The sequence below is a fragment of the Bos indicus genome, chromosome 7, assembly GCF_029378745.1.
Source record: "Bos indicus isolate NIAB-ARS_2022 breed Sahiwal x Tharparkar chromosome 7, NIAB-ARS_B.indTharparkar_mat_pri_1.0, whole genome shotgun sequence".
Taxonomy (NCBI): domain Eukaryota; kingdom Metazoa; phylum Chordata; class Mammalia; order Artiodactyla; family Bovidae; genus Bos; species Bos indicus.
Window position 1 is genome coordinate 51,721,388 of NC_091766.1, and position 27,962 is coordinate 51,749,349.

General features: G+C 39.3%; 1 protein-coding gene and 1 pseudogene across 14 annotated transcripts in view; one reads left to right on the forward strand and one right to left on the reverse strand.

The window, feature by feature from the left end:
- LOC109562119 (protocadherin alpha-13) overlaps positions 1-27,962 on the forward strand; it is a 209,897-nt gene that overhangs the window by 135,009 nt on the left and 46,926 nt on the right. The window lies entirely within an intron of this gene.
- Positions 12,319-14,752, reverse strand: LOC139184181 (histone-binding protein RBBP4 pseudogene; annotated as a pseudogene).

Consider the following 27,962-nt stretch of genomic DNA (forward strand, 5'->3'; position numbering starts at 1 on the left):
TATTATAGTTATCTTAATAACTATAATGTATTGTTATAATGTATAGTATAGATATAGCTATATCTTAATAGGCTATATCCATTTAAAGTATTTGATTCAGTGAGTTTTGTTCTGAAAAATTGAGGTTTATTATATGCAATATTATATAATTTTCAGGTGTACAACATAGTGATTTACAATTTTTAAAGGATTTGTTCCGTTTATAATTATTATAAAATATTGGCTCTATTTCCTGTGTTGTACTGTATATCCTTGTAGCTTATTTGTTTTATACATAAGAATTTCTCCCTGTTAATCACCTGTCCCTACTTTGCCCTTCCCTCCTCCCCTCTCTGCAGTGCTAACCAGTAATTTGTTCTCTACATCTGTGAGCCTGTTTTTTTTTTTTATTATTATAGTCACTAGTTTATTTTTTAGATTCCCTGATTCAATGCATTTTAGTGATTGTGTACATTCTTGAAATTACCACTAACCTAAAGGTATAGAATATTTTCACCACTCCCAAAAGTGTTCTCTGGTTCTTTTGCAGTTATTTCTCCCTCCAACTCAGGCCTCAAAGAACCACTGATCTGCTTTCAGTTACTATAAATTGATTGCATTTTCTAGAATAATGTATAAATGGAATTGTTCAGGAAGAAGTTTTTGTATCTACCTTCTTTAGCTCAGCATACTGATTTTGAGATTCATTCATATTGCTGGTTATTTTCAGTAGTTCATTCCTTTTCATCATTGAGTAGTATACCATTGTAGGATATATGACATTTTTATTGCCTAGTCACCTGTCAATGGAATGTTTTTTCTAATTTTTAGCTATTAAGAAAAAGACTTCTGTGTAGATTGGTTACGTTCTATGGTAGGTTATATTTTAAGAAACCGACACATTGTTTGTCAAAGTGTGCACCATTTCACATGTTCACTAGCAACCATATAGGGGTTCCAGTTGCCCCACATCTTCACAAACGTTTGGCAGTCTTTTTTAAAAAGGTCCTTTATCATAACCATTCTAATGAGTGTGAACCGTTATTCAATTGTGGTTTTAATTAGCATTTCCCTAATGATTTTGTGCATTTTAAAAAATGTGCATCCACTTGTATGTCTTCTCCTATGGAGTATGTTAAAATTACTTTCCCCTTTTTTTATTGGTTTGTGTGCCTCATTATTACTGAATTGTAAAAATCTATATACAAGTCCTATATCAGATATACGTATTGCAGATACTCTCTCCCGTTTACCCGTTCATTTTCTTAATAATGTCCTCTGAAGACCAAAGTTTTAAATTTTGATGATGGTAAACTATTTTTTATTTTATGATTTATGTCTTCTGTGTTCTCCTTAGAAAACTTTTGCTTATTCCAAGTTGACAAAGAATTTTCTCTGTGTTTTCTTCTAGAAGCTTTTAGATTTAGTTCTGTGAGCCATTCAAGCTAATTTCTGTGGATGGTGTGAGGTAATGTAGATTTATTTTTCTCCATTCAAAGGCCATTTATTGAAAAGACCTACTCTTTTCAATTATCATGGCATGTTTATCAAAAATCAATGGACCATATTTTGCTGACCGTATTCTGGACTCTGTTTCATCCCTTTGATCTGTATGTTTTTTCTTTCACCAGGAGTAAATTGTTTTGATATTGTAATTTTCTAAGTTTGGAAATGAGCTGTATAATATTCCTTAGGATTTTCTAATTGTATCATCTGGAAATAGAGACTTCTTTCTTCCAGGATTACATTAATATTTTTCTTTGTTACTTAATAGCAATGGCTAGGACCTATAGTCTCAGAGAAGGCAACGGCAACCCACTCCAGTACTCTTGCCTGGAAAATCCCATGGATGGAGGAGCCTGGTAGTCTGCAGTCCATGAGGTCACTAAGAGTTGGACACGACTGAGCGACTTCACTTTCACTTTTTACTTTCATGCATTGGAGAAGGAAATGGCACCCCACTCCAGTGTTCTTGCCTGGAGAATCCCAGGGATGGGGGAGCCTGGTGGGCTGCTGTCTATGGGGTCGCACAGAGTCGGACACGACTGAAGCGACTTAGCAGCAGCAGCAGCAGCACTAGGACCTATAGTACAGTAGTGAATAGAAGTGATAAGAGCAGGCATCCTTGCTTTATTTCCAACTTTAGGGCAAAAGTATTCAATATTTCACCGTTAAGTATTATGGAAGTCATAGATTTTTTATAAATGCTTTATCAAATTGAGGAAATTCCTCCCTCTGGATTGTTCAGAATTTTATCATGAGTAGTTACTGAATTTTGTTAAACTTTTTTTCCACATCAATTGAAGTGAAAATAAAGTTTTCTTCTTTAACCTACGAATATGGTAAATTATACTGATTGTTTTTGAATGTTGAAACAACCTTTCATTCCTGGGATAAACCTTAGACATGATTATTGTCTTTAAGCATATTGTTGGATTAGATTTGCTAATATTTTGTTATTTTTACATCCATGTTTGCACAAGATATCTTTATGTGATTTTCTCATTTTTTTCTTTTCTATTCTTTCTGTTGTGATATCTTTGTCAGGCTGTGCTATTATCTGACCCAATAAAAAGACTTCAATTTCTTTGATAGATTTTTAAATTAAAAATGGAAACACTATTCATATATTTATTTCATCTTGAGGTAGTCTTAAGATGTATTTTTCAAATAATTTGTCTGTTTCTTCCAATTTGTTATGTTTGTTAGCACAAAATTATTAATAGTATTCTCTCATCTTTTAATGTCTGTGTAGTCTATAGTAATAGCATTCCTTTTATTCCTGGTAGTGATGATTTGTGTTCTGTTTTTTTCTTGACCAGTCTAGCTTGAAGTTTATCAATGTTGTCGATCTTTTCAAAGAGCCAGCTTTTGACCTTTTTGATGCATTTTCTATTATTTTTCTGCTTTCTGTTTTATTTTCTTCATCTTTATTATTTGAACTCTTCTATGACTTTAAGTTTACTTTGCTCCTTTTTACATTTTTTGGGTGCATTTTTCTATATCCTTTAGGTATATTCTATATCTAATTTTAAAATTCTTTCTAATAGAAAAAATTAAGGCTACAAATTCCCCTCTAAAACCTGTTTATTTGCATTCAACAAATTTTGATATATTGTATTTTTATTTTTGCTCATTTTAAAATATGTTCAATTTCCCTCTGATTTATTCTTTTGCCCTTTGATTACTTAGGAGTGTCTTTAAGTTTACAAGTATTTGTGGTTTTCCTAGCTATCTTATTACTTTTGATTTCTAGTCAATTCTGTTTTGTTCAAAGCAGATACTCTTCCTAATTTCAGTCTTTTGAGGTTTATTTGGTAAAGTGTTTGACTGCAATGTGTGAGACCAGGCTTCGATCCCTGGGTCGGGAACATCCCATGGAGAAGGAAATGGCAACCCACTTCCAGTACTCTTGCCTGGAAAATTCCATGGACAGAGGAGCCTGGTGGGCTACAGTCCATGAGGTCGCAAAGAGCTGGACACGACTGAGTGATTTCACTTTCTTTTTATGTCTCAGTATACAGTCTATCTTGGTGAATGTACCAAATGTACTTTAAAAGAATGTGTATTCTGCAGTTGTCAGGTGTAGTGATTTACAAGTTATAAGTAATTATTTAGGTCTTATTTTTGTGTAGTTGCTCTGAGAGCAGTGTTAAAGTATTTATTATTATTATTGTTCTCCCTTTAATTGTGTCCATTTTTGCTTCATGCATTGTGAGGCTCTACTATTAGGCATATGTATACATTTATGATTATTACAATCTTCCTGATTTACTGATCTTTCTATTTTTATGAAATATATCTTTGTTGCTCAGATCATGAACTCCTTATTGAGATATTCAGACTTAAATTGAAGAAAGTGGGGAAAACCACTAGACCATCCAGGTATGACCTCAATCAAATCCCTTATGATTATACAGTGGAAGTAAGAAATAGATTTAAGGGACTAGATCTGATAGAGTGCCTGATGAACTATGGACATAAGTTCGTGACATTGTACAGGAGACAGGGATCAAGACCATCCCCAAGAAAAAGAAATGCAAAAAAGCAAAATGGCTGTCTGAGGAGGCCTTACAAATAGCTATGAAAAGAAGAGAAGCAAAAAGCAAAGGAGAAAAGGAAACATATACCCATTTGAATGCAGAGTTCCAAAGAATAGCAAGGAGAGATAAGAAAGCCTTTCTCAGCAATCAATGCAAAGAAATAGAGGAAAACAATAGAATGGGAAAGACTAGAGATCTCTTCAAGAAAATTAGAGATACCAAAGGAACATTTCATGCAAAGATGGGCTCAATAAAGGACAGAAATGGTATGGCCTAACAGAAGCAGAAGATATTAAGAAGAGGTGGCAAGAATACACAGAAGAACTGTACAATAAACATCTTCATGACCCAGATAATCATATTGGTGTGATCATTCACCTAGAGTGAGACATCCTGGTATGTAAAGTCAAGTGGGCTTTAGGAAGCATCACTACGAACAAAGCTAGTGGAGGTGATGGAATTCCAGTTGAGCTATTTCAAATCCTGAAAGATGATGCTGTGAAAGTGCTGCACTCAATATGCCAGCAAATTTGGAAAACTCAGCAGTGGCCACAGGACTGGAAAAGGTCAGTTTTCATTCCAATCCCAAAGAAAGGCAGTGCCAAAGAATGTTCAAACTACCACACAATTGCACTCATCTCACACGCTAGTAAAGTAATGCTCAAAATTCTCCAAGCCAGGCTTCAGCAATACATGAACCATGAACTTCCAGATGTTCAAGCTGTTTTAGAAAAGGCAGAGGAACCAGAGATCAAATTGCCAACATCTGCTGGATCATTGAAAAAGCAAGAGAGTTCCAGAAAAACATCTATTTCTGCTTTATTGACTATGCCAAAGCCTTTGACTGTGTGGATCACAATAAACTGTGGAAAATTCTGAAAGAGATGGGAATACCAGACCACCTGACCTGCCTCTTGAGAAATCTGTATGCAGGTCAGGAAGCAACAGTTAGAACTGGACATGGAACAACAGACTGGTTCCAATAGGAAAAGGAGTACGTCAAGGCTGTATATTGTCACCCTGCTTATTTAACTTACATGCAGAGTACATCATGAGAAATGCTGGACTGGGAGAAACACAAGTTGGAATCAAGATTGCTGGGAGAAATACCAATAACCTCAGATATGCAGATGACACCACCCTTATGGCAGAAAGTGAAGAGGAACTCAAAAGCCTCTTGAAAGTGAAAGTGGAGAGTGAAAAAGTTGGCTTAAAGCTCAACATTCAGAAAACGAAGATCATGGCATCATGAAGTCTTTTACTTCATGGGAAATAGATGGGGAAACAGTGGAAACAGTGTCAGACTTTATTTTTCCGGGCTCCAAAATCACTACAGATGGTGACTGCAGCCATGAAATTAAAAGACGCTTACTCCTTGGAAGGAAAGTTATGACCAACCTAGATAGCATATTCAAAAGCAGAGGCATTACTTTGCCAACAAAGGTTCATCTAGTCAAGGCTATGGTTTTTCCTGTGGTCATGTATGGATGTGAGAGTTGGACTGTGAAGAAGGCTGAGTGCCGAAGTATTGATGCTTTTGAACTGTGGTGTTGGAGAAGACTCTTGAGAGTCCCTTGGACTGCAAGGAGATCCAATCAGTCCATTCTGAAGGAGATCAGCCCTGGGATTTCTTTGGAAGGAATGATGCTAAAGCTGAAACTCCAGTACTTTGGCCACCTCACACGAAGAGTTGACTCATTGGAAAAGACTCTGATGCTGGGAGGGATTGGGGGCAGGAGGAGAAGGGGACGACAGAGGATGAGATGGCTGGATGGCATCACTGACTCGATGGACGTGAGTCTGAGTGAACTCCAGGAGTTGGTGATGGACAGGGAGGCCTGGCGTGCTGTGATTCATGGGGTCACAAAGAGTCAGACACGACTGAGCGACTGAACTGAACTGAATACTCTTTTTTGAAGTATATTTTATCTGATATTAAATTGGCCATTGCAGTCTAATATTTACTGTGTGCATGGCATATCTCTTCTCATCCATTTACTTTCTGTTTCTTTACATTTAAAATGTGCCCTTGTAGAAAGAATATGTTTTGTTCTTGTTCTTTTATTCATCTTGGTAACTGTTATCTTTTGATTGAAGTTAATTTGTGTGATTATTGATATGTTTGAATTTGTATTCTCTAATATATTGTCTTTAATTTTCCACTATGAATTTGTTCTTTTGGTTTTCCTTGTCTCTTTTGAATTATTTGAATATTCTTTAGAATTCTGTTTAATTTTTGGATATACATATTTTTAGTTAAATATATTTGCATATTTTAGTTGTTGCTCTAAGGATTATAGTATGTATCTTAACTTCTATCAGTCTACTTAGAGTTACTTGTGGTCTACTTTCATAGAACATAGTAACATAGTAACCTGTAACCATATAAAACTGTTCAGCTTCTCTCATGTCATTGCTTACACTATAGTTTTCATTTGTATTAAACTTATACAATATTAAACCAAGACACAAGATACAGTTATAAATTTTGCTTAGTCATTATGTGCTTTAGAGAAGTTAAGAAGATAAAAAGTCATTTTTATTCATCCAGACATTTAGCATTTTCAGTGCAGTTATTTGCTTCCAAAGAGTCTAATTTCCCTGTAGTATCTTTTCACTTCAGCCTGAAAAAGCTTAATGTGTATCTGCTGCAGTGATTTCTCTTAGTTTTCTTTATTGGAAAATATATTTATTTCTACTGCATTTTTGACTGATAAAGAGTTCTGAATTGATAGTTTTTTCTTTCCTTCAGCATTTTAAAGATTTTATTCCACTGTCTTTTAACCTCTGTGTTTTCTTTTATTTATTTTTGGCTGCGCTGGGTCTTTGCTTTGCATGGGTTTTCTCTAGTTATGGAGAGCAAGGGCTACTCTTCATTGCAGTGCAAGGGCTTTGCATCGTGGTAGCTACTCTTGTTGCAGAGCACAGGCTCTAGAGTGCTGGCTAATAGTTGTGACACACGGGCTTAGTTGTTCTGCAGCATGTGGAATCTTCCTAGATCAGGGATTGAACCTATGTCTCCTGCATTGGCAGGTGGATTCTTACCCACTGTGCCATCAGGGAAGACCTTAAACTCTGTGTTTTCTGATGAGAAGTCTACAATCATTTAAGTCATTGTTACCTTTCTATGATACGATTGTTTTTGTTACCTTTTTTGGGGGGGTAAGGTGTACTGATTTCAAGGTTTTCTACTTATCTTTGGTTCAGAAATTTGACTATGATGTGCTTGCTTGTGGTTTTCTTCATATTTACCCTGTTTGGGATTACCTGAGTTTACTAAACCTGTAAATTTATGTCTTTCACCAAATCTGGAAAAATTTTTGTCCTTAATTCCTAATAAAGTGAAATATTTTTTGGCTCTATTCTCTGTTTTCTCTCTTTCTGAACTCTATCACCTACATATGAAACTTTTGAATATTTTCTGATTTTATCATTGTAGAGTTTAACTTTTGTCCTTAATAGTCATATTTCTATATCCTCATATATAGGAATATATGTCCTATATTCTCTAGATATCCTATATTCTATTCTAGAATATTCTTACATTGTCGTGTAGGTCTGTGAGGCTCTGTTTATTTGATTTCAATTCTTTCTCTCTCTCCTTCAGATTTGATCATTTCTCTTACTCTAATTTCAGGTTCACTGACTTTTTCTTCTATTATCTCCACTCTTCTATTAAGCCTACTCAATGAATTTTTATTTCATGATATTTTAGTACTAGTATTTCCACTGGGTTCTTTTTTAATATTTTCTATGCTCAGATTTTCTTTATTTTCATTCATTACCAGCATGGTGCTCTTCATGTTATTAAATATAGTTAGAGTAGCTACCTTAAAGTCATGGTCTGCTAATTTCAACTCCTGCATCATCTTAGGTTTCATTTCCTGGTGGTCTTTACCCTTGAAAACACATCACATTTTACTAGTTGTTTGTATGCTACATAATTTTGAATGTATCCTGGATATTATAAGTGTTGTGGAGACTCTGTACTGTGTTACATTTTTCTGAAGGGTGTTCATGTTTTTGTTTTAGGAGAGAATAAATGATTAGACTGAAAATACAAAACTTCTCTGGCTTGTGATGGGCAGTAGTTCAAATTTAAGTTTAGTTCTTTTAGCTGTAGTCTTGGTTTTCTATATGTGTTAAGGGGTCTACAGAGATGTGTGAAGAATTCCCTTTATCTGGCTCTCTCCACTTAAGGATCTTTCTCTCCTCCAATTGTTGTGGTTGCTACTAACTCTTCATTAATTCCTCATGCCTGAGAAAATGAGGTCTATCTGTCAGAGCTCTAGCTTCCTCATGTTGTGCCACAACCATGGCCTGTCCTCAGAGCAAAGCAACAAAAACAGGAAGCTCACACCATGCTAAACCCTTTCTCCAAATTTTGGCTCCCCACCAGATCTCCTTGCTTTTGTTTACTCTCAGGAGCCCTCAGAAAGTTACTGTATGTATTCGTTCAGAAGGCCTATCATGAGCTTAGTTAGGTATACTGGATTCAGCTTCAGACCTTTTCTTTAAAGATTTTACTTAAATATCACATTAATCCAGGAATTAAACTTAATAATTTATTTATCTCCAGATAAAGGGTTGAATGAATGTTTGAGAGAGTTAGATATCAAGAAATGTATTTTCTTTTCTTAAATATTCTTTATTTTTTAAATTATGAAAGTATGATAACACATTTACAAGAGACTTGGAAAATACATAACAAAGTTACATACAGTTCCACTATATATTATAATTATTTTTTAAGTAGATAAATTAAGATTTTTAGTTGGAGTTTAAATATCCAGCTCTCAAAAATTAACAGAATGAACAGACAGAAAAGTAGAAGGATATAGTAGACCCGAAAGCACTATTAAGCAATTCAATATAATTAAGATTTATACAGCTAAGGAATGTATATTCTTAAAGGAACAACTTCTAACCCTACTGGATATAGGGTAAAAATGACATAAAAACACTGTGATGTGGGGACTTCCCTTGTGGTCCAGTGGTTAAGACTTCACACTGCCAGTGCAGAAGGCATAGGTTCTGGTTGGGGAACTAAGTTCCACATGCCATGCAGTGCGACCAAAAGATAAAAATAAATAAGTAAAAACAGTATGATGAAACAAGTCAGCTTAAGAGAAATAAATTCAAAGAAGTAAGCTAACTTTCTCAATGAGAATTTAGGTGTAATTTATAGGAGTAATATGAAATAATTATGAGACCTTTTATAAGGAAAACAAAATATTGCTGTGAACATGATTCTGTGTTTCTTTACTGTATTATGAACTAAGAATTTTAAAGACAAATTAGAAGTAATGAATTGGCACTTTTACTATTGATTGTGAGTGTAAATTGGCACAGAAATTTAGGAAAGCATTTTGCCATGTCTGATTAAAATTTATATGTGCATACTTTTAACTAAGCACCTCTCAAAATAAACACATAAGCACATACATACATGCACACACTTTCAGAAATACACCTAAATATTCAATCATATAGTAAAAATAAATTATGAAGTATTCATAATGGCTGAATATTATACAGCCACTACCAGGAGTAAAACAGAGTTATCTGGGGAATTCCCTGGCTGTCCAGTGGTTGGAACTCTGTGCTTTCACTGCCAAGGACCCGGGTTCAATCTGGGTCAGAGAACTGGGATTTCGCAGGTAGCACCACAGGGCCAAAAAACAAAACAAATAAACAAAACCCCCCAGAGTTATCTGTGGTGACATCATAAATGTTAAGTAAAAATAAACGGTAGTATGTAGAATGTGGTTACACTTGGGCAATATATATAATGTACATATTTATGTATACATAAAAGTCTGGAGGAATATACAATTATCTATTAATGATGTAGTGTACAGGAGAATGGGATTTGAAGGGACTTTCACTTTTTTTGCCTTTTCTGGATGAATTGAGTTTTGTACAAGCAGCATGTATTTTTTAATGTTATTGAACCTAAATAAAATAAATAGAAAACCAAGAAAAAAATAAAATTTCATGTAGGAAATATAACCAAAATTTACATCTTTTTAAAACCTAAAAGTATGGACATACTATATTCACTTATTCAAAAAGCACATACATATACAATAAAAGCTTTTTACAGCAGTATAACAAATATACTTTTACTTGCTAGTGATCCCCAGATGTTTTTTCCTTAGTTGATTATTATATAACTTTAATATAATAAATAAATTAAAAGTATATGAGATACCAGGAAAGGGCATCAGAGCTTTAGTGTTTAGTTCTTGTCACAAAGTAAATTTTCAATAAATTTTGAATGAATGAAAAGGTTCCCAATATCAGAAAAAAAGAATTTTTCTTTTAATAAGAATGACTGAGATTGTTCAGCTCTGAATTATTTCTCCAAATAAGATTCTGACACCCTAACATAAGGCAGTTTTCTTGTTTACAAATTATGAGCCTTAATAGTAAAATAGCATATAGATAAAATAAATGGAAATACAGTGCAGTCACATATTACTCTAGGGTTAGGGTCCAAAGTGTATGTGTGTGGTGAATAACATGTTTAATTAGTAAAAACTTGCAAATCACATAAATCTTTCCAAGTACATTTTCCCTAGTTGTATTGGTACCACTTTAAAGAGAAATTCTTATGTATGCTAAAGTTTAAGATTACTAAACTCATCTAAATTAGGGAACAAAAGAAATTTTTTTATCTGGATATTCAGACTTTTCTGCCATTAAGATAAATGATGAATGAGGATTGATGGAGGATTATAAAGTGCTCCTGCTTGCCTATAAGGTTTATTCCATTTGCTTTTTAATGTTAGCTCAGTAACCTTGATGCATATACAAATTCTTTAATGAGAATTAAATTTGATAATTTAATTTGGCTATGTATTGTAACATTATTGAATTTCTCCATGATTTTTTAAAAAATATATTGGGGGGAAATAAGCATAGGGAATAATCCATGATAATTTAATTTTCTGTCCCTACCCCCAACCTAAAATTGCCAGGTTCTCAGAATTATAGCTAGTTTCTCATCCAGGGATGTGCACTCAGGAAACTCATGGTCTTATTTTTTCAGGGTTGCAGCTACTTTCTTAACACATCATTGTTGACACTTGGAAAGAAGGACTTTTTTGTAATTTGAAAATCCTCTTTATTTTTCAACTCCTGCTAGCTTAAGGAGCACTAAACCTACATATCCTAGGAGACATATCTGTCTAGTATATCCTATGTATACACTGATTTATGAACCAATAAATGTTTCATATACAGTTGAGATTTCAAATGAGCTTATGATAATTGGATCAGAGGAATAGTAGTCTAGTTTAAGAGTATAGCAGAAAACCAATCATGGGAGGCTATGATGAAATTTTAATTATAAAGGATATTGAATATCTTAGGGTGACAGTTCTGTTATAATAGATGTAATGTTGAACTTGAAAGGGAGAAAGTGAGATTTTCCCCCCTGCTGCTGCTGCTGCTAAGTCGCTTCAGTTGTGTCCGACTCTGTGCAACCCCATTGACAGCAGCCCACCAGGCTCCCCTGTCCCTGGGATTCTCCAGGCAAGAACAGTGGAGTGGGTTGCCATTTCCTTCTCCAATGCATGAAAGTGAAGAGTGAAAGTGAAGTCGCTTAGTCATATCCAACTCTTAGCGACCCCATGGACTGCAGCCTACCAGGCTCCTTCGTCCATGGGATTTTCCAGGTAAGAGTACTGGAGTGGGGTGCCATTGATCTGCTTGAAACCAACTCTTATTTCTAGTAAATTATCAAACCATTCTGTGCTTTGGTTTTATATCTTCATTAAGGTTACTACCTTACTGTCTTTGGTTTACTGAGTTTATTGAAAAATTCCCCAATAGATTTAGATAAAGAAAAAGTCTCAAGTTAAAGTGTTAACTAATTGGAAAGTTTGGTATGCATGTGTGTATACATATTTTTCTACTCAGGGCTGGAAGGCTAAAGTAGGCATTAACCCACTTCAAGTTGTAGATGTATAAATTAAATGATATTAAGATCTTTTTTTTTTAAATGTAGAAAAGCAATGTATTCCACTATAAGCACTTACACAGTTAGTCATGGAGAGTAACAGGCCTGCTGTGAAACAGGTCACCCAAAATTGAGATGGTATCAAACTAGTGGTCAAGGACTAACTCCTTAAAAAAAAAAAAGCAACTCTTATCCAGGATTAATTTAATTTTAAAAACAAATACAAGCTATTGAATCACTCTTCTCAACTTAACTGGACAGTCTACCTGTGGTATAACTGTCAGGTAAAAACATGGTTTTACAACCATGTTGTAAAGGGAATACCTTTACAACTTGGTATTCCCAAGTTTTTTTAAAAAACCATTTCACAGAAAGTAAAGAAATAATATTAAAACAGCTCAAGAAATACACTAACAAGCAAAAATATATGGGGAAGGAGGAACACATTGTTTTGACTTAACTGAAGAAACTGAGAGGGGACTGGTCTGTGTAAGAAAATGTGCATCCTGGAAAGCTCGGCATGTAGGAATTTGTATGACTTGAATCTCCTCTATTTCCTGAATAAAAACAACATCTTGTAGTATTTATACTTCATGGCTCAGACACCTATCTCACTTGGCTCTATTTCTTACTCACTTTAGCCTTTACTTAAATGAGTCTGAAAAACTTGGGGGTATAGCATAAGAAGAAAAATAACCGCACACAATACTCCCCCTTTTTTGTGGCTACTTTTAGACCTCTGTTACTAGAAAATTCCTAAAGAAAATTTAAGTATAAGTCTGTGGCTCTGCTGAATCAAGAAGCCACCAGTTAATGTTTAGAAAATACCTTCTGTTTGGACTAATAACATTGTTGATAGAATTTATTATAGAGGGATAACCAAACAAAGTCTGTGTCTCAAAACCAGTGTTAAATCAGTCTCAGAGTTGAGAGAAAGAACAGGGGAGTCCAAAAAGTGCAGACATGATCTAAGATCCTTGTCCTTCTGGAGCCACACTTTCTTCAGGGTCTTCATCATTATAAATGTTCTCTGCCATTTGCCACACTTGCATGATATTGTCTTCTGATACAGAACAAATCACCCAAGGTTTGTTGGGATTCCAGGAGAAATCAGATATCTTGGCAGTGTGACCACCATAAATAAACAATTCTGGTGGCCCATCTTCTGCATCTTCTGGGGATTGTCCCTCTCTAATTTTGCTTAAATCCCAGACATGCAGTCTATGATCAGTACCACTGGAAGCCAAAATAGTCTCATTGTGAGGTGACCACTGAACCTGGAATATTTCATCCTTATGTGATTCAAAGGAATGCAACTTAAGTTTCAGATTTCTCAGATCCCACAGAGCAACAGTCTTGTCAGCTGATCCTGTGGCAAGAATGAACTCACTATAAGGACTGAAAGAAAGGCAGTTCACTTCAGCAGTGTGAACATCAACTGAGTGGCTTGGCTTGGAAGTATTGTTAGAATGAGTATCCCAGATATTAAGTTTCTGATCATCAGCAACTGACCCAAAGAGGACTCATGGAGCAGATGCCAAGAGACATCCTCTACTACTGCCGTGTGCCCTGTGAAGATGGTCTTCGCATCCACAACTTTCCCTTTCTTTGGAAACAGCACTGATGGCCCACAGGCAGGCAGTGTGATCATCTGAAACACTCAATAGGTGCCCACTGAGATTTGGGTTCCAAGAAAGCCTGTAGCCTTCCTTCTGATGTCCACAGAGATGCAAGTCTGGGTTTCACTCTCCAGAAGTGTCTGGTTTAGAAGGATGTTTTGTATAGCCAAAACCAAGAACATCACTGGATGGAGTCTTTGTTGCAATGATGCAAGGGTTCTGGGGTGTATAGCATGCCCTGTTTACCTCTCCTTCAAGGTTGATCTTGATTTCTAATACAATTTTTCCACTAACTGAGCCCAAACCCCCAAATTCTCCTTTTTCACTGTTTTTGTGTGAAGCATCAAACTGAGCATTATGGTTAGCAAGCTGCATGCTGGCTATCACAAGGTGGTTTTGTTCATTTGACGTGTGTGTGTCCCCAGGACAAGTCGATGAATACTGAAATCTTTCCCTTCTGGTCTGGTTACATCTGGAAGCCACTGTGCAGTTAGGCTAGGCCACTCCAGAGCATAGGTCATCACCAAATTGTAAAGAAAAGGAGTGTTCTTTTTCCATATTTTGTATTTTTCATTGATCACACATTCTTCTACTGCGTCATCAAAGGCTGCTTCCTTGTCGGCCATGGAGGGTAGGCAAGCTGGTGGGGATCCTGTGATTTTAAGATCTTTGAGACCATTAGATCAGAGACGCTAAATAAATAGAACCACTACTAGATTTTTCTTCTCAGTACTAGATTTTTCTCCTCAATTCCATCAGTCAAGAATGCAAAAAGAGAATGCAGAAACTTGGAGTTTTGCTCTTTTCACTCATCCCTCCTTTCTCTTCAGGTTATTTTGATAATTTTATGAGACTTCTATCCCTATGCTGTGCCCTCTTTTTTTCTGGCTAATAATCATTGAAAATGCATAAAATGGAAAATTTTCATGCTTTATCTCAATAAATGCCTAGCAGAAACTGTTGGTAGTAAGTACTGTTTTCCCCTATTTTACTAAGCTGAGATCTACAGAGAGAGAGAGAGAGAGCATGCGAAAACCTTTCCCAAGGACACATAATAAACAGTAGAGCCAGATCTTGAATCTTAAGAGTCTGGTTTTACATTAAGCAGGATTATTTTTTTTTCCATTTGCTGTAAAGTTTTATTTTATTTTCCTTGGAGGGGGAGTGAGGGGGAGAGGAGTCCTGAACTAATTTGTTCTGGAGCAAAATATGGCCTCTCAGGCAAAGGACCCACCTGTACACGAACTCTTGCTTGGTGCAAGCAGGATTATTATAAGAGGACCCTCCCTAGGTGCATGACCTAAGCATATGATGTGATTAAAAACCTTCAAGTGGAGTTGGGTCTATAATTGCTAGTGGAATTTAGTCCTAGAATCTTACCACCTAAAAGATCCATTGTAAAAAGTTCTGAGGATACCACAAAAATGAAGAATCTATAAGTGTCTTGGAACTCTGAGAGGTTTCTAACTTTGATAAAAGTTTTAGATAACAGTAATTGCTCATCAAAATACCTTAATGATCTTTTCATATCACAGGATACATCTTAAATTGGCTAATTTAGAGAATTTATATTTTACCCACCTTATAATGTACACATAACTGCTGAAGAATTTATTTAACAATATCCATCACAACAAATACACGAATGAGATATTAGAAAAGTCTGGGAATTCCCTGGTCGTCCAGTGGTTAGGATGCTGTGCTTCCATTTCAGAGGGCCCAGGTTCATCCCCTGGTCAGGGAACTAAGATCCCTAAGCCAATTTATTTGTAAAACCCCATTACTTAGGCAGAATATTGTAGATGAGATCCTGCAAACCATGTAGTATGGCCAAAAAAGAGGTTCATTTGTAAAACCCAATTACTTAGGCACAATATTGTAGGTGGGAAGATGGTACTGAAAGAAGAAATGAAACACAAATCTGTTTTGTATTGCAGTTTTGCTAAGGCCAACCACTGTGTGTGTGTGCGTGTGTGTGTGTGTGTGTGTGCGTGTGTGTGTGCACGTACGTGTGTGTGTGCGTGTGTATGTGTGTGTGTGTGTGTGCGTGTGTAGGCTTCCCAGGTGGCCCTAGTGGTAAATAACCTGCCTGCCAATGCAGGAGACATAAGAGACACAGGTTTGATCCCTGGGTTGGGAAGATCCCCTGGAGGAAGGCATGACAACCCACTCCAGTATTCTTGACTGGAGAATCCCATGGATAGAGGAACCTGGCAGGCTATAGTCCATAGGGTTGCACAGAGTCGGATACGACTGAAGTGACTTAGCACGCACACACACACGTGTGTGTGTGTATATGTATGTATTCCAACTGAAGTCTCTAAAAGATCAAAAAATTATAGTTGTAAAAGGAATTGGATAGGAGCTCATATAAAATACTTGGAACTTTTTGCTGGAGGCAGTAACATAATTCTTAATTAAGAGTGCATGTGTAGTGGTCAGAGGTGGTATTTCTAGCTCAAGAAAAAAGGGCATGGAAAAGAGCTTCCTGAAGATTCTGTTAAATTTCTTCACCTTTTGGGTATCTAGTTTCTTCATCAGTACCAACCTGATTGGGGACTGTGCTCTTGTGAGCATTAAATGAAATAATGTGTATAGAAACAATATATAAACGTAGTGCTAAGGCGTCAACATGGCAAGGAGGAACCAAAAAGCCAATAATTACTTGACACTCTGTATATATGAACAGATACTGTTGAGAATTCACCCTTTTTAGGTGGAGGTGTATATTTGTTTTCTCTAAGCAGCAAACACAATGGGTATAGAAAGAAGACACTGTGACCTTCGTTTAGACCAAACAGGTCAATCCTGGAAAACAGTTCCAATTCCAGGTACCTCACCAATATCTACATTTTTTGAAATTAAAAAAAAAATGTGTACAAATCGATGACTGCTTTGGCTAAAACCCACTTGGGAACAAGGGTATTGTTTTAGTGCCAATTACCGTCTTATTTTATTCTATGGCTAAAATCCCAAGAATTGAAGAGGAGAAACAGGGCCAAAACAAGTTTTTCTATTAAAATAAAAGGCCTTGAGTGATGAATGGAAACTTGGAACAGGTTTTAATGGCAATACCAGAAGCCAGGAATTAACTTAAATACAAACTTACCAATTTCTGGCATGCATTGAGTCTCAAATAGAATATTGGTTCTAATTTTAGTGAATTAGAAACATGGCTTACTCCAGGCAGTTGGTATTCTCATTCCAGAATGCTCAACTTGTTGCTGGATTGGCGTGGACTATTGATGCTTCCTTGGTTTGAGTCATTGATAAAATGTTGAATAACTAACTGCTAAGACCAATGGTGAATCTCTGCGGTCACCTACAAGAATTCTCCTTTCAGGCTGAAACATTCCATTAATAAACACTTTTTGTCACTGTTATCCAAATAATTATGAAATCATCTAATTACACTGTCCATAGCCTTCCTTCCTTCCTTTTGTCTGTAAGGAGATATTGGGGGACTTTATTTAATGTCTTCATGAATTCCAAATAGACTGTGCCTATAGCATTTTCCTTGTCAATTATTCTAGCAACTGAAAATCTAAAATGCCCATGTGGATTTTTTTTAAAAGTTTATGTGGTTGGTTTGATGTTACCAGTTTTCAGTTAAGCCAAAGTGGTCCCTAGTATGAATGCCTTTGTCTCTAAGTGCTCAAAAACAGTTACTTTAGTAACAATAGTTTTGAAGGAATTTATATCAGACTCAATGGCACTTTTAAAAAAATAGGAAATTTGGTACTCTAGTCACATCTGTAAGTTCCGCTAATACTCTGGAAGATCATTTATTACTTGGCTTACTTTTAGCACTTTTATGTTTCCTATCTCCTCACTGATCTTGAGGTTCAAGTTCCACTTAAACATTTTGCTCAATGAAAAGTAAAGAATTTGGGTGAGATACTTTCTAAATTTCTCTCAACCTTTAACATTCTGTGATTTTTAGTAGGCCATCTCAATTGAAAATAGTGATAGAGAAGCAAAGCTCTCTAATAAGTGAATAGTTTGATTTTATCTGTTATATTACACTATCTGCCCCAAGCTCTTAGTGTATTTCTCCCTTTTTATTATTTATCCAAAGATAGTTTGAGTTCCTTTGTTTATTGTAAGCAATTTTCAGATGCCTCAGTCTCGAATCAACAGTATATTAATTTCTTAGAACTAAAGACTTAAAGGATCTTTCCCTAAAAGCTAATGCATTCCCTCTGGAGGAAAGGGACTATGGAAAAAATTCAACCATCATGTTAAATGAAAAATCTTTTTTTATCTCTCCAGTCATTGGATGCTGTACCTGTAAAGAATGCTATAATCATATTTGTAAACATTTTCTTTTTCTAGATGTATAAAGATCAGAGGTGCAGTTCCTTTATAATAAGATGGAATTTTTAAACTCTTTTGGACCACACTAAACATTGGGAAGTTCATTTGTCTCTGTTTTTAAATTGTATGTCATGTGCTCAGTTGGTGGAACAACATAAATACACACCTTAAAACTGAAAATTATAACCTTCCCTATTTGACAGATATTCCCATATTGGTCAGCCCAAAGCCTGATCCAACTAATGAGAACACCTTGTGGTCAAAAGATTCTAGATTGTTTACTTCCCCAAAGTAAAATGATTTGTAATGACACTAATAATAAAGGAAAGTTTATGTGAATTAGGAGAGTTCACTAAGCACCAGTATTTTCTCAGAGGCTTAATTGGGTTGTGTTCTGATTGGTTTTGCTCCTGTGTCCAATGACCTCAGGATAGATGCATTTCACAGATACAATTGAGGGATATAATTAAGGGAGGCTATTTCAGAGTTCTTGGCTAACATGGGGGTAAACAAAATCATGTTTTGTGTGTGTGTGTGTGGTGCTTCTCATATCATGTCACTTTCTTTGTTATGGGGAATATCTTTTTTATATATAATTTATAATTATAAAGTAGAAAGAGTGATAATAAAATACTTTTGAGCAGATCCTTTCTTAAAGAGTCCAGCAACTTTAGAATTAGTTCCAGGTTTGAAATATTTTGAATTTCAAATTTTAAAGGAAGTTAAATCATTGTGGACCGTTGAACCCTCTCACCATGAGATCTGGGGGGGAAAAAGGGAAGCGATAGCTCTTCTTATATCTGCTAAAAAAGGATCTGAAGAAGTGGAAACACCCATCACTTATTTATTGAGAGGTTTCCTACACTGTGAAGAAGATAAAGACACATACAACATGGCTTCTGCTTGTAGGTTGGTTATAATTAAGATATAAGAAATAATATTAAAGCATTTGGATGAATTAAAAAATGACACGTTTAGAATTCTGAATGTCAGCATTTAGAGAAATAAAAAGACCTTATGTTTAGAATAGACAATGTTTCATGGATTAGGTAGGTTTTAAGATGGATCTTGAAATATAGATAAGATTTGGAAAGGGGGAGAGAAAAGATGAAGCTATTTTTAATAATTGTACAGTGAAGTTGTAAATTTAGTTCTGTTCAAGAAACATTATTAAGTACCTCTGTGCCAGTCTCTACACTGGGTGTTAGATATTACAGCATGTTTGGCAACAGTTCTGTACTCTGTTGCTAGCGTATTTTCACATATCTTAAAAAAGGTGAATCTCTTGTGAGGAAACAAATCCCTTGAAGGAATTCTCATGACGTAAGTCCCTTTTCTTTGGTGATATAGAAAAGGACTGGTTTTTGTTTTCAAAATATAGGATAAGGTCAACTTTGGTACACATTCATCTTCCCCATCATCACCGACTTCCTGTCTGGCATAGTTACAGGTGCTAATCTTTGTTCAATACTTTAAAGGGCCATGCTATATACAGACTGTCAATTAAGGAGGTTATCTGATGATAAGAAGTTGTTGCATTTTGATAATAATGATAATAATAACATTTGTCAATTACTATGTAGGTTGTTTTTCTCTTTCCAATTTTATTGAGATATAACTGACATACAGCAGTGTATAAATTTAAGGTGTACAGCATGATGATTTAAGTTACATACATCATGAAATAATTACTACAATGTTTAATGAACATCCAGTTTCTCATATAGATAGAAAATGAAAGAAAAATAAAATTTCTTTCCTCATGATGAGAACTCTTAGGATTTACTCTCTTAACAGCTTTCATATATAATATATAGTAGTATCAATTATATTATTTATCATCTTGTGCATTATATCCCTAGTACTTACCTTATAATTGGCAGTTTGTATGAAGCCTATCTTCTAACTGGCTTCATCTAACTCCCCCTCTCCTACCCTCTCACCTCTGGTAACCATAAATCTAATTTCTTCTTCTATGAGTTCGTGTGTTTGTGAAGTATAATTGACATACAGCACTATGTTAATTTCTGGCACACAACACAGTGATTCAATATTTCTGTGTGTTACAAAATGATCACCACAATAAGTCTAGTTAGCATTTGTCACTATACAGAGATATCACATTATTATTGACTATATTCCCATATTGTATGTTTCATACCTGTGACTTATTTTATAAGAGGAAGTTTGTACCTCTTTAATCTCCCTGATTGTTTTATATATATCATTTCATGTAATTGTAATGATTCTATGAGTTTACTTAAATTTGTCTTCCCCAATTATAATGAGTAAGCTAAAGTTTAAGTTATATAACATGACCAAGGCCACATGGTTAGTCATTGGCAGGGGTGTGACTAACTTCAAAATCTGTATTACTACACTGTGCTACTCTGCTTTTCTGTAGAGGTTCTTGAAGGTCTGAGGAAAGGAAGGAGTGCATAGTGGTATGGCTGAGGCATTAGTACTAATATTCATGGACAGGGCACCTGCCAGCAGTCTAAACAATCCCATTCCAATAACTAGTAAGGTTGGCATGAGACATGTACAACATATGAGGAACTAAATCATTGTAGTGCCAAATACAGAGTACACCATCTCTTCAGTGTATCTTTGAAAAGGTGGCTGATTTGCACTGGTGCTGTTTGCCTTCTCAGCCATTGAGGGAGTGAGCACTAGCTGAAGCTTATGATCCTGACACATCAAGATGGACAACCTGGCAGATGTCCTTGCTGGAAGATGACAAGATTACTAAGAGAAGAGGCCTGATTTTTCTCCTGAGTTGACACTTGGGGGCTTCCATTAAAAACATTACCAAACCTCTGTCATTTTCATCTCTTCCTTAAGAGCCTGTGATCTTGTCAGGGGCACAGGTCCATGCATGGTCAATGCCTAGTGACCAGGTTCCCGAGCTGTGGGCAGAGGTGGCAGTGACTATGAAAGCCTGGGAGGAGATGAGGGAAGAAAAGGTCATTCTTCCTGACAACTTATAACTTGATTCCACTTATAAGCCATTTATTTTCAGAAATAAGTAATGGGTGAAGACATAGGCCAGACCTACAATTCATGCACTTGAAAGTTTAAGGCTTTCTGAGATCAAATTACCACAGCAAACAGAGACAGAGTTACTATAGGGACATTTTGGAAGGAAGCTGACAGAGGGAGAAGCCAGAGGCCTAGGAAAGGAGATAGAATTAGAATGCGATGGAAATTGCTTCCCTCTCTGCACCCTTGAGGGAACAAAGAGGGCAAATAAGAAGCAACACATGGAAGACATAGAAGGAAGAGATAGAAGGAAGCTGGGAGCTTCTCTGGAATAAAATGAGTTAGGTTGTGGAGTTGTCAGAGGGTGCACCTGGTATGTGGGAAGAAGAGATGCCCTAGTCCAGGCCTTTGAAACCTGGGTGCCTTGGCCCCTTCACCCCCTGAAGGAGCAAAGCATGTCAAATGTCAGGTCTTGTTCTAGTTTTGTTGCAGTTCATAGCTAGGAAATGACCCACAGCAGAAGATCAAGGGGTGAGAGGATGCTGAAAGAAGAGGAGTGAGTGCTTTTTTTTTTTTTTTTTTTAACAAGTGGGGCAATGAGTTTTAAACTCTTGCAGAATAGATGAGAAGGCCTGGGGAAAGTGGATGCTCAGAACAGAGAAGAAGAGGCAATGACACAGCACAGAAAGGCTTTTTCTGATCCTTTTGCCTTTCTGTTCACTGAAGGCAATTGGTTATCCTTTTGTTGCCTCTGCAGCAATACAAGGTGTGTATTACACCTGCAGAGACCAGCAGGTGTAGAGGAGCCTCGTATTTATGGAATATGAGCTGCAGCCATTGAAATTGTTGCCTGGTAGTGTAAGATAAATCCTAACCTCCCACATTTTGCTTAATAACAGCAGACTTTTCACTGCAAAGCATTAATGGATTCCAACTTCTGGACAGGCTTGGGAAATCAAGAGTAACAATCTTGATGTAATGGTTTTGCAGGCTCTTGACATTGTCATTCATTAAAGAAAAAATATGAAATCATTTGAAAGAACAAAGAAAATGTTTTGGGTGATAAATGATAAAGATTTGAAGTAAAATGAGGAAAAGCTTGAAGGAAGAAACTCTTTAAAATTTTACCAGATTCTCCCCACTATGATCAAAAGTGGTCAAGTAAGAGCTTAGCCTGCAGCCTCATGGAACCAATATTTTAAAGAATTTTAAAACCTGAAATATTGGTTATTTGCCAAGGCACACATTCAAAGTAAAGGCCATTCGGCCAGGAGTGTTGGATCCCAGGATGCTAGTTTTAGGTCTGCTCCGCGAAAGAGGACAGCACTTCCCACCCCCTCCCTCTGCTCTAGAAGTTGAACACTTTCTGCAGTATTTAGGAGTATTCAGGGAAAATGCTGGGGTCAGAGAAATAATTCTCCTCATCCTCCAGAGTGCCTCTCTGGCGTTTGTTTCTTTGAACGTGAAGCCGCCGCCCAGATACCAGTACTTAGCCGAGGCCCTCGGTGTATTTTCTTGAATTGCGCTTGGAAATCTTTCCCTGGGAGCTGATAGCTCGAGTCCTAGAGATTTAGCAGTCTTTCCTAGAATCTGCTTACAAGACCCGTGCAGCAGCCGAGGGACCGTGGAGACGGGCTGAACAGGACAGTGGGGGCTGGGAGAAAGGGAGTGGCCGTGTTCCCGCGGTCTGCCGGGATCCGGCGGGTCCGGCGTGCAGGAGCTGGGGCTGGAGTGGTTGGAGCGACTGGGCTGACCGGGTCGGTCGCCGTCCGCCACCTCGGTGCGGAATCGGAGCCGGACTTGCTGAGCACTCCTCCCCCTCCCCTTCTGCTTCCTCTTCCCTCCCCCTGGACCAGCGGCGGCGGCGGCGGCGGCGGCAAGGAAGCGAAGCCAGAGCGACTCGGTGGCGAGCGGAAGAGCTGGGATATGGGGAGTCAGGGCTGGCGGCGGGGCCAGGAGCCCTCCGGAGGGCCCACGAGGGGAGCGGCCCCCGGCATTTGCTAGTGTTTGCTGGCACGTGAGGTGTGGGGGAGCGGGCGTTGGGCGGCACAAGCGGAGGCGGAGGCGCGGCCGGGGCGTGGAGCAAGGCTGGGGAAGCTGCTGCCTCCGGCCCTGCCCGGCTGCCTCCGCCGTGGCCGGTGGCTATGGAGCTGGCGGGCATCAGACCCGGGGAGACAGTGCATCCGCGACTCCAGCCGCCCATGTCCTGGCTGCCGCTGTTGCAGCTTCTCCTGCTGCTGCCGGGCCCAGCGGCCTCCCAGCTGCGATACTCGGTGCCGGAGGAGCAGGCACCCGGCGCGCCTGTGGGCAACGTGGCTCGTGCGCTGGGGTTGGAGCTGCGGCGCTTGGGGCCGGGCTGCCTGCGCATCCACCACCTGGGTGCGCCCAGCCCGCGCTACCTGGAGCTGGACCTGACCAATGGAGCGCTCTTCGTCAACGAGCGCATTGACCGGGAGGCGCTGTGCGAGCAGCGGCCTCGCTGCCTGCTCAGTCTGGAAGTGCTGGCGCACAGCCCGGTGGCGGTGAGCGCCGTGGAGGTGGAGGTGCTGGACATCAACGACAACTCGCCCCGCTTCCCGCGGCCCGACTACCAGCTGCAGGTAAGCGAATCGGTGGCCCCTGGAGCGCGCTTTCACATAGAGAGCGCCCAGGACCCCGACGTGGGCACCAACTCGGTGCAGACCTACGAGCTCAGCCCCAATGAGCACTTCGAGCTGGACCTGAAACCCCTGCAAGAGAACAGTAAGGTGCTGGAGCTGCTGCTGCGGAAGGGCCTAGACCGCGAGCAGGCAGTCTTGCACCACCTGGTTCTCACAGCTGTGGACGGGGGCAGCCCAGCCCGCTCCGGCACCGCGCAGATCTCGGTGCGAGTCCTGGACACTAACGACAATTCTCCCGCTTTCGACCAGTCCACTTACCGCGTCCACCTTCGAGAGGACTCGCCCCCAGGCACGCTAGTGGTGAAGCTGAATGCCTCCGACCCGGATGAGGGCTCCAATGGCGAGCTCACGTACTCCTTGAGCAGCTACACGTCGGACCGGGAGAGACAGCTCTTCAGCATCGACACCAGCACGGGGGAAGTGCGCGTCAGCGGAGCGCTGGATTACGAGGAGGCCTCCTCCTACCAGATCTATGTGCAGGCAACTGACCGGGGTCCGGTGCCCATGGTGGGTCACTGCAAGGTGCTGGTGGATATCGTGGACGTGAATGATAACGCACCAGAGGTGGTGCTCACGGATCTGTACAGCCCGGTGCCTGAGGACGCTGCCTCCAACACTGTTGTGGCCCTTCTCAGTGTCAATGACCAAGACTCGGGTCCCAACCGGAAAGTGAGCCTGGGACTGGAGGCCGCACTGCCTTTCCGACTGAATGGTTTTGGAAACTCCTACACACTGGTGGTGAGTGGACCCCTGGACCGGGAGCGGGTGGCTGCCTACAACATCACAGTGACTGCCACTGATGGGGGAGTACCACAGCTCACGTCCCAGCGGACACTGCAGGTTGAGATCTCTGACATCAATGACAATCCCCCCAGCTTCCCAAAGGACTCCTACTCCATCTACATCGAGGAGAACAATTTGCCAGGGGTGTTGCTCTGCACTGTGCAAGCCACGGACCCAGATGAAAAGGAGAATGCGGAGGTGACCTACTCCCTCCTGGAGAGGGAAGTTCAAGGGCTGCCGGTCACTTCCTATGTCTCCATTAACAGTGCCAGTGGCAGCCTTTATGCTGTCAACTCCTTTGATTATGAGAAGTTTCGGGAGTTTTTTGTGATTGTGGAGGCCCGAGACAATGGGAGCCCACCACTGAGCAGCACTGTGACCGTCAATGTGTATGTAGTGGACGTGAATGACCATGCCCCTCACATCCTGTACCCTACCTCAACCAATTCATCAGTAGCCATTGAAATGGTGCCTCGAACTGCCCCTGCTGGCTACCTGGTCACTAAAGTCATAGCCATGGACTCAGATTCTGGGCAAAATGCTTGGCTCTTTTACCATCTGTCCCAGATTTCTGACCTGGACCTCTTTAAAGTAGAGCTCCACACAGGAGAAATTAGGACTACCAGGAAGATGGGAGACGAGACTGGAACCACTTTCAACCTGACCGTGGTGGTCCGAGATAATGGAGAGCCATCGTTGTCAGCCTCTGTGGCCATTACAGTAGCTGTGGTGGATAGGGTTTCCAGAATCCTCCCTGACACTCAGAGACACGTGAAAAGTCCTCGGACATACTCTGAAATTACACTTTATCTCATAATAGCACTAAGCACAGTGTCTTTTATATTTCTTTTGACAATCATTGTTTTGAGCATCATCAAGTGCTACCGCTACACTGCTTATGGCACCACGTGCTGTGGAGGCTTCTGTGGAGTGAGGGAGAGGTGCCCTGCAGAACTCTACAAGCAGGCCAACAACAACATTGATGCCAGGATACCTCCTGGCCTCAAAGTGCAGCCTCACTTCATCGAAGTGCGAGGGAACGGCTCCCTCACCAAGACCTACTGCTACAAGGCCTGTCTGACAGCAGGCTCAGGGAGCGATACCTTCATGTTTTACAACACAGGGGCACAGACAGGACCGGGACCTGGGGGAGCCCAAGCAGCGGCAGGTGACAGCAGGCACCTCACAGGCCAAAGTGGGCAGAGTGCTGGGAACCTGATTATACTAAAAAATGAAGCTGTTTCTCAAAATGAGGTGAGATGGTAGTCAAGGGGTCTTCCACAAAGTCATGCATTTTTCACCCCCCTCCACCACTATCATGTGGTTGGCTTTATTGAGTTATTAGCAATGACAAGGGTTATCTGGTAAACTGAGTATATGTAGTACCTGTGACTGGGTTATAATCGAATGTGTTTTCCTCTCTAGAAACATAGCACTAGAGAATTGTTTTCATTTCCCCTTTCTCTTCAGATATATGAAGACTTGACTATAAAATTGTTTGAGAAATGAAAGTTTGTCTTAAGTGTGTGATGTTCAAGCACAGCTTTGTAGAGAAATAGAATAGGCCCGAGAATAAGATGGTGCTATAGGGAGTGATGTTATGAGACTCAAGGAGGAAGGGCTTGTGCCGTGTCATCTACAGGGAAAGTTCTCTTTTGAAACCCTAGAGGAGTGTTGTTTTTTCAAAGTTCTTAGACTTCAGGGTTATGGTGTTCGCCTCTGTATGCTTTCCATACTATTTATACCTTGGACTATCTACAATGTAAAGTATCTAGTTAATATTTCTGGGTATTAGTTCATATTAGTTAATCCAGTTAATATTTCTAATATTAGTTTTGCATTGTACTAATGTGATATGATCTGCTAGAAACTCTTATCAGAGTTGATGAGACCATAGAATGTGGACACTCCCCCACCCCCCACCCCCCCCCCCACCCCCACCAAAGTCAAAGTTTGTTTTGGCTGTTTGCTGTGGTAACTCTTCTGTAGGGGCTGTCAGAGGAGATGAATGATGGTAAGGCTGGGAACCAATTTGTCTGGTTGGGCCATGGAGATGTTAGAATGAGTGGACTAGGGATGTGAGGGTATGGTGAAGCCTAGGACAAGCTGGGGTTGGGGAGAAAGAAAGGGGGGAAGAATACTGCCCTTAGTCACCTTTCTTGGCATTGTGTGAACTCATTGTAAGAGGATTTCCCTGCGTTTAGAGTAAGTGTGGTCTGATTCCCTCTTAACAGTTTCTAAGGTTTTGATGAGATGTGAAGCAGCCTCTTCAAGGCCCTCCTGTCTTTCACTTAAATGATAATACTTTAAATAATACTTCAGTATATTCCAAAGCACACATTCATTTACTGAATGTAGCTACAAAAGCCTTGGAAAGTGGGACTTATTGTACACAAAGGACAGGTGTTAGTAGATACACTAGTTTTAAGTTTTAAGTAGGCCTAAGGCTAGTTTGCTCATTATATGAAGGATGTATATGTTGGATACTGCATGTGTTTTGTGTAGTATGTTTGTCTCCACATGAATTTTCTGTGATACTTTAAATAGGATTTCAGAAGTCAAAATTTTATCTCATAAATAGTGATAAATTGTTTCTTCCCAAACAACTACTTTGTAGCTAGGACTTTCAGAGGTACTGCAAAATGAATTAATAGTATTTATCCCTCCTATATTTTTGTGATGTGTTTTCATTGACATATTGTTGTCTTTTTATCCATAGTTTCACATTCTAAATTCATGCTCATCTTCAGGAAATTAATATATAAGCACAGAGTAGAACAGAGATGGATTGAGAGAATTTCCATGTACATTGAAGGTAGATTTATCTGAAGAGCCTGGTGTTAGTCAATGCTGAGCAGTCACCAGAGGCAGATTGCAGATTAAGAACAGGGGGTGGGGAATCAAGGAGTTTCTAGAATTCTTTAGATCATAGCTTTTGGCAGCATGTAGCAGAGTCGGACACGACTGAAGCGACTTAGCAGCAGCAGCAGCAGCAGCAGCAGGGGAGCCTGGTGGGTTGCTGTCTATGGGGTTGCACAGAGTTGGACACGACTGAAGCGACTTAGCAGCAGCAGCAGAGGGGCTTAATTTTAAATAAGGATGCTGTAGACATTTGCTGAACAAATTACTGAGAAGTCGTCGTGGGCCTCTCTACAGAGAGCAGGGCAGGCGAGCTTTGCTACCAGCTGTGAGCCAGAAGCGAGGGGAGTGAACTGTTACCCTCCCTCTCCTGACTCAAAGCATGGGACAATTTGATATGTGAACTATTTCTGTCTCACACTGACCTGTGTGTTAATATGTGCTTTGGTTCACAAATCTTTAATCTAGGGAGAAAATTATGTCAGAAAAGTGCTTACTCCTGTGGGATTTTGCCAGGAGAGTGCTTGATTTTAATAATGGCAAATTTTTGCCAGACACTTCTGGAAATTCACTGCCTATCTGCAGCTCCTGAAATACTTGTGGTTACACAGGGAGAGTGAGTCATGTTGTCATAGCATGGCAAAATGGGGACAGAAACCACTCAACGCTGAAAGTCATCACTGCTAGATCAACCTGTTAAATTCTTACGTTAGGCTTTCTGTCTTCTCTACCCAGTCCTTTCAGATGGCAGGAG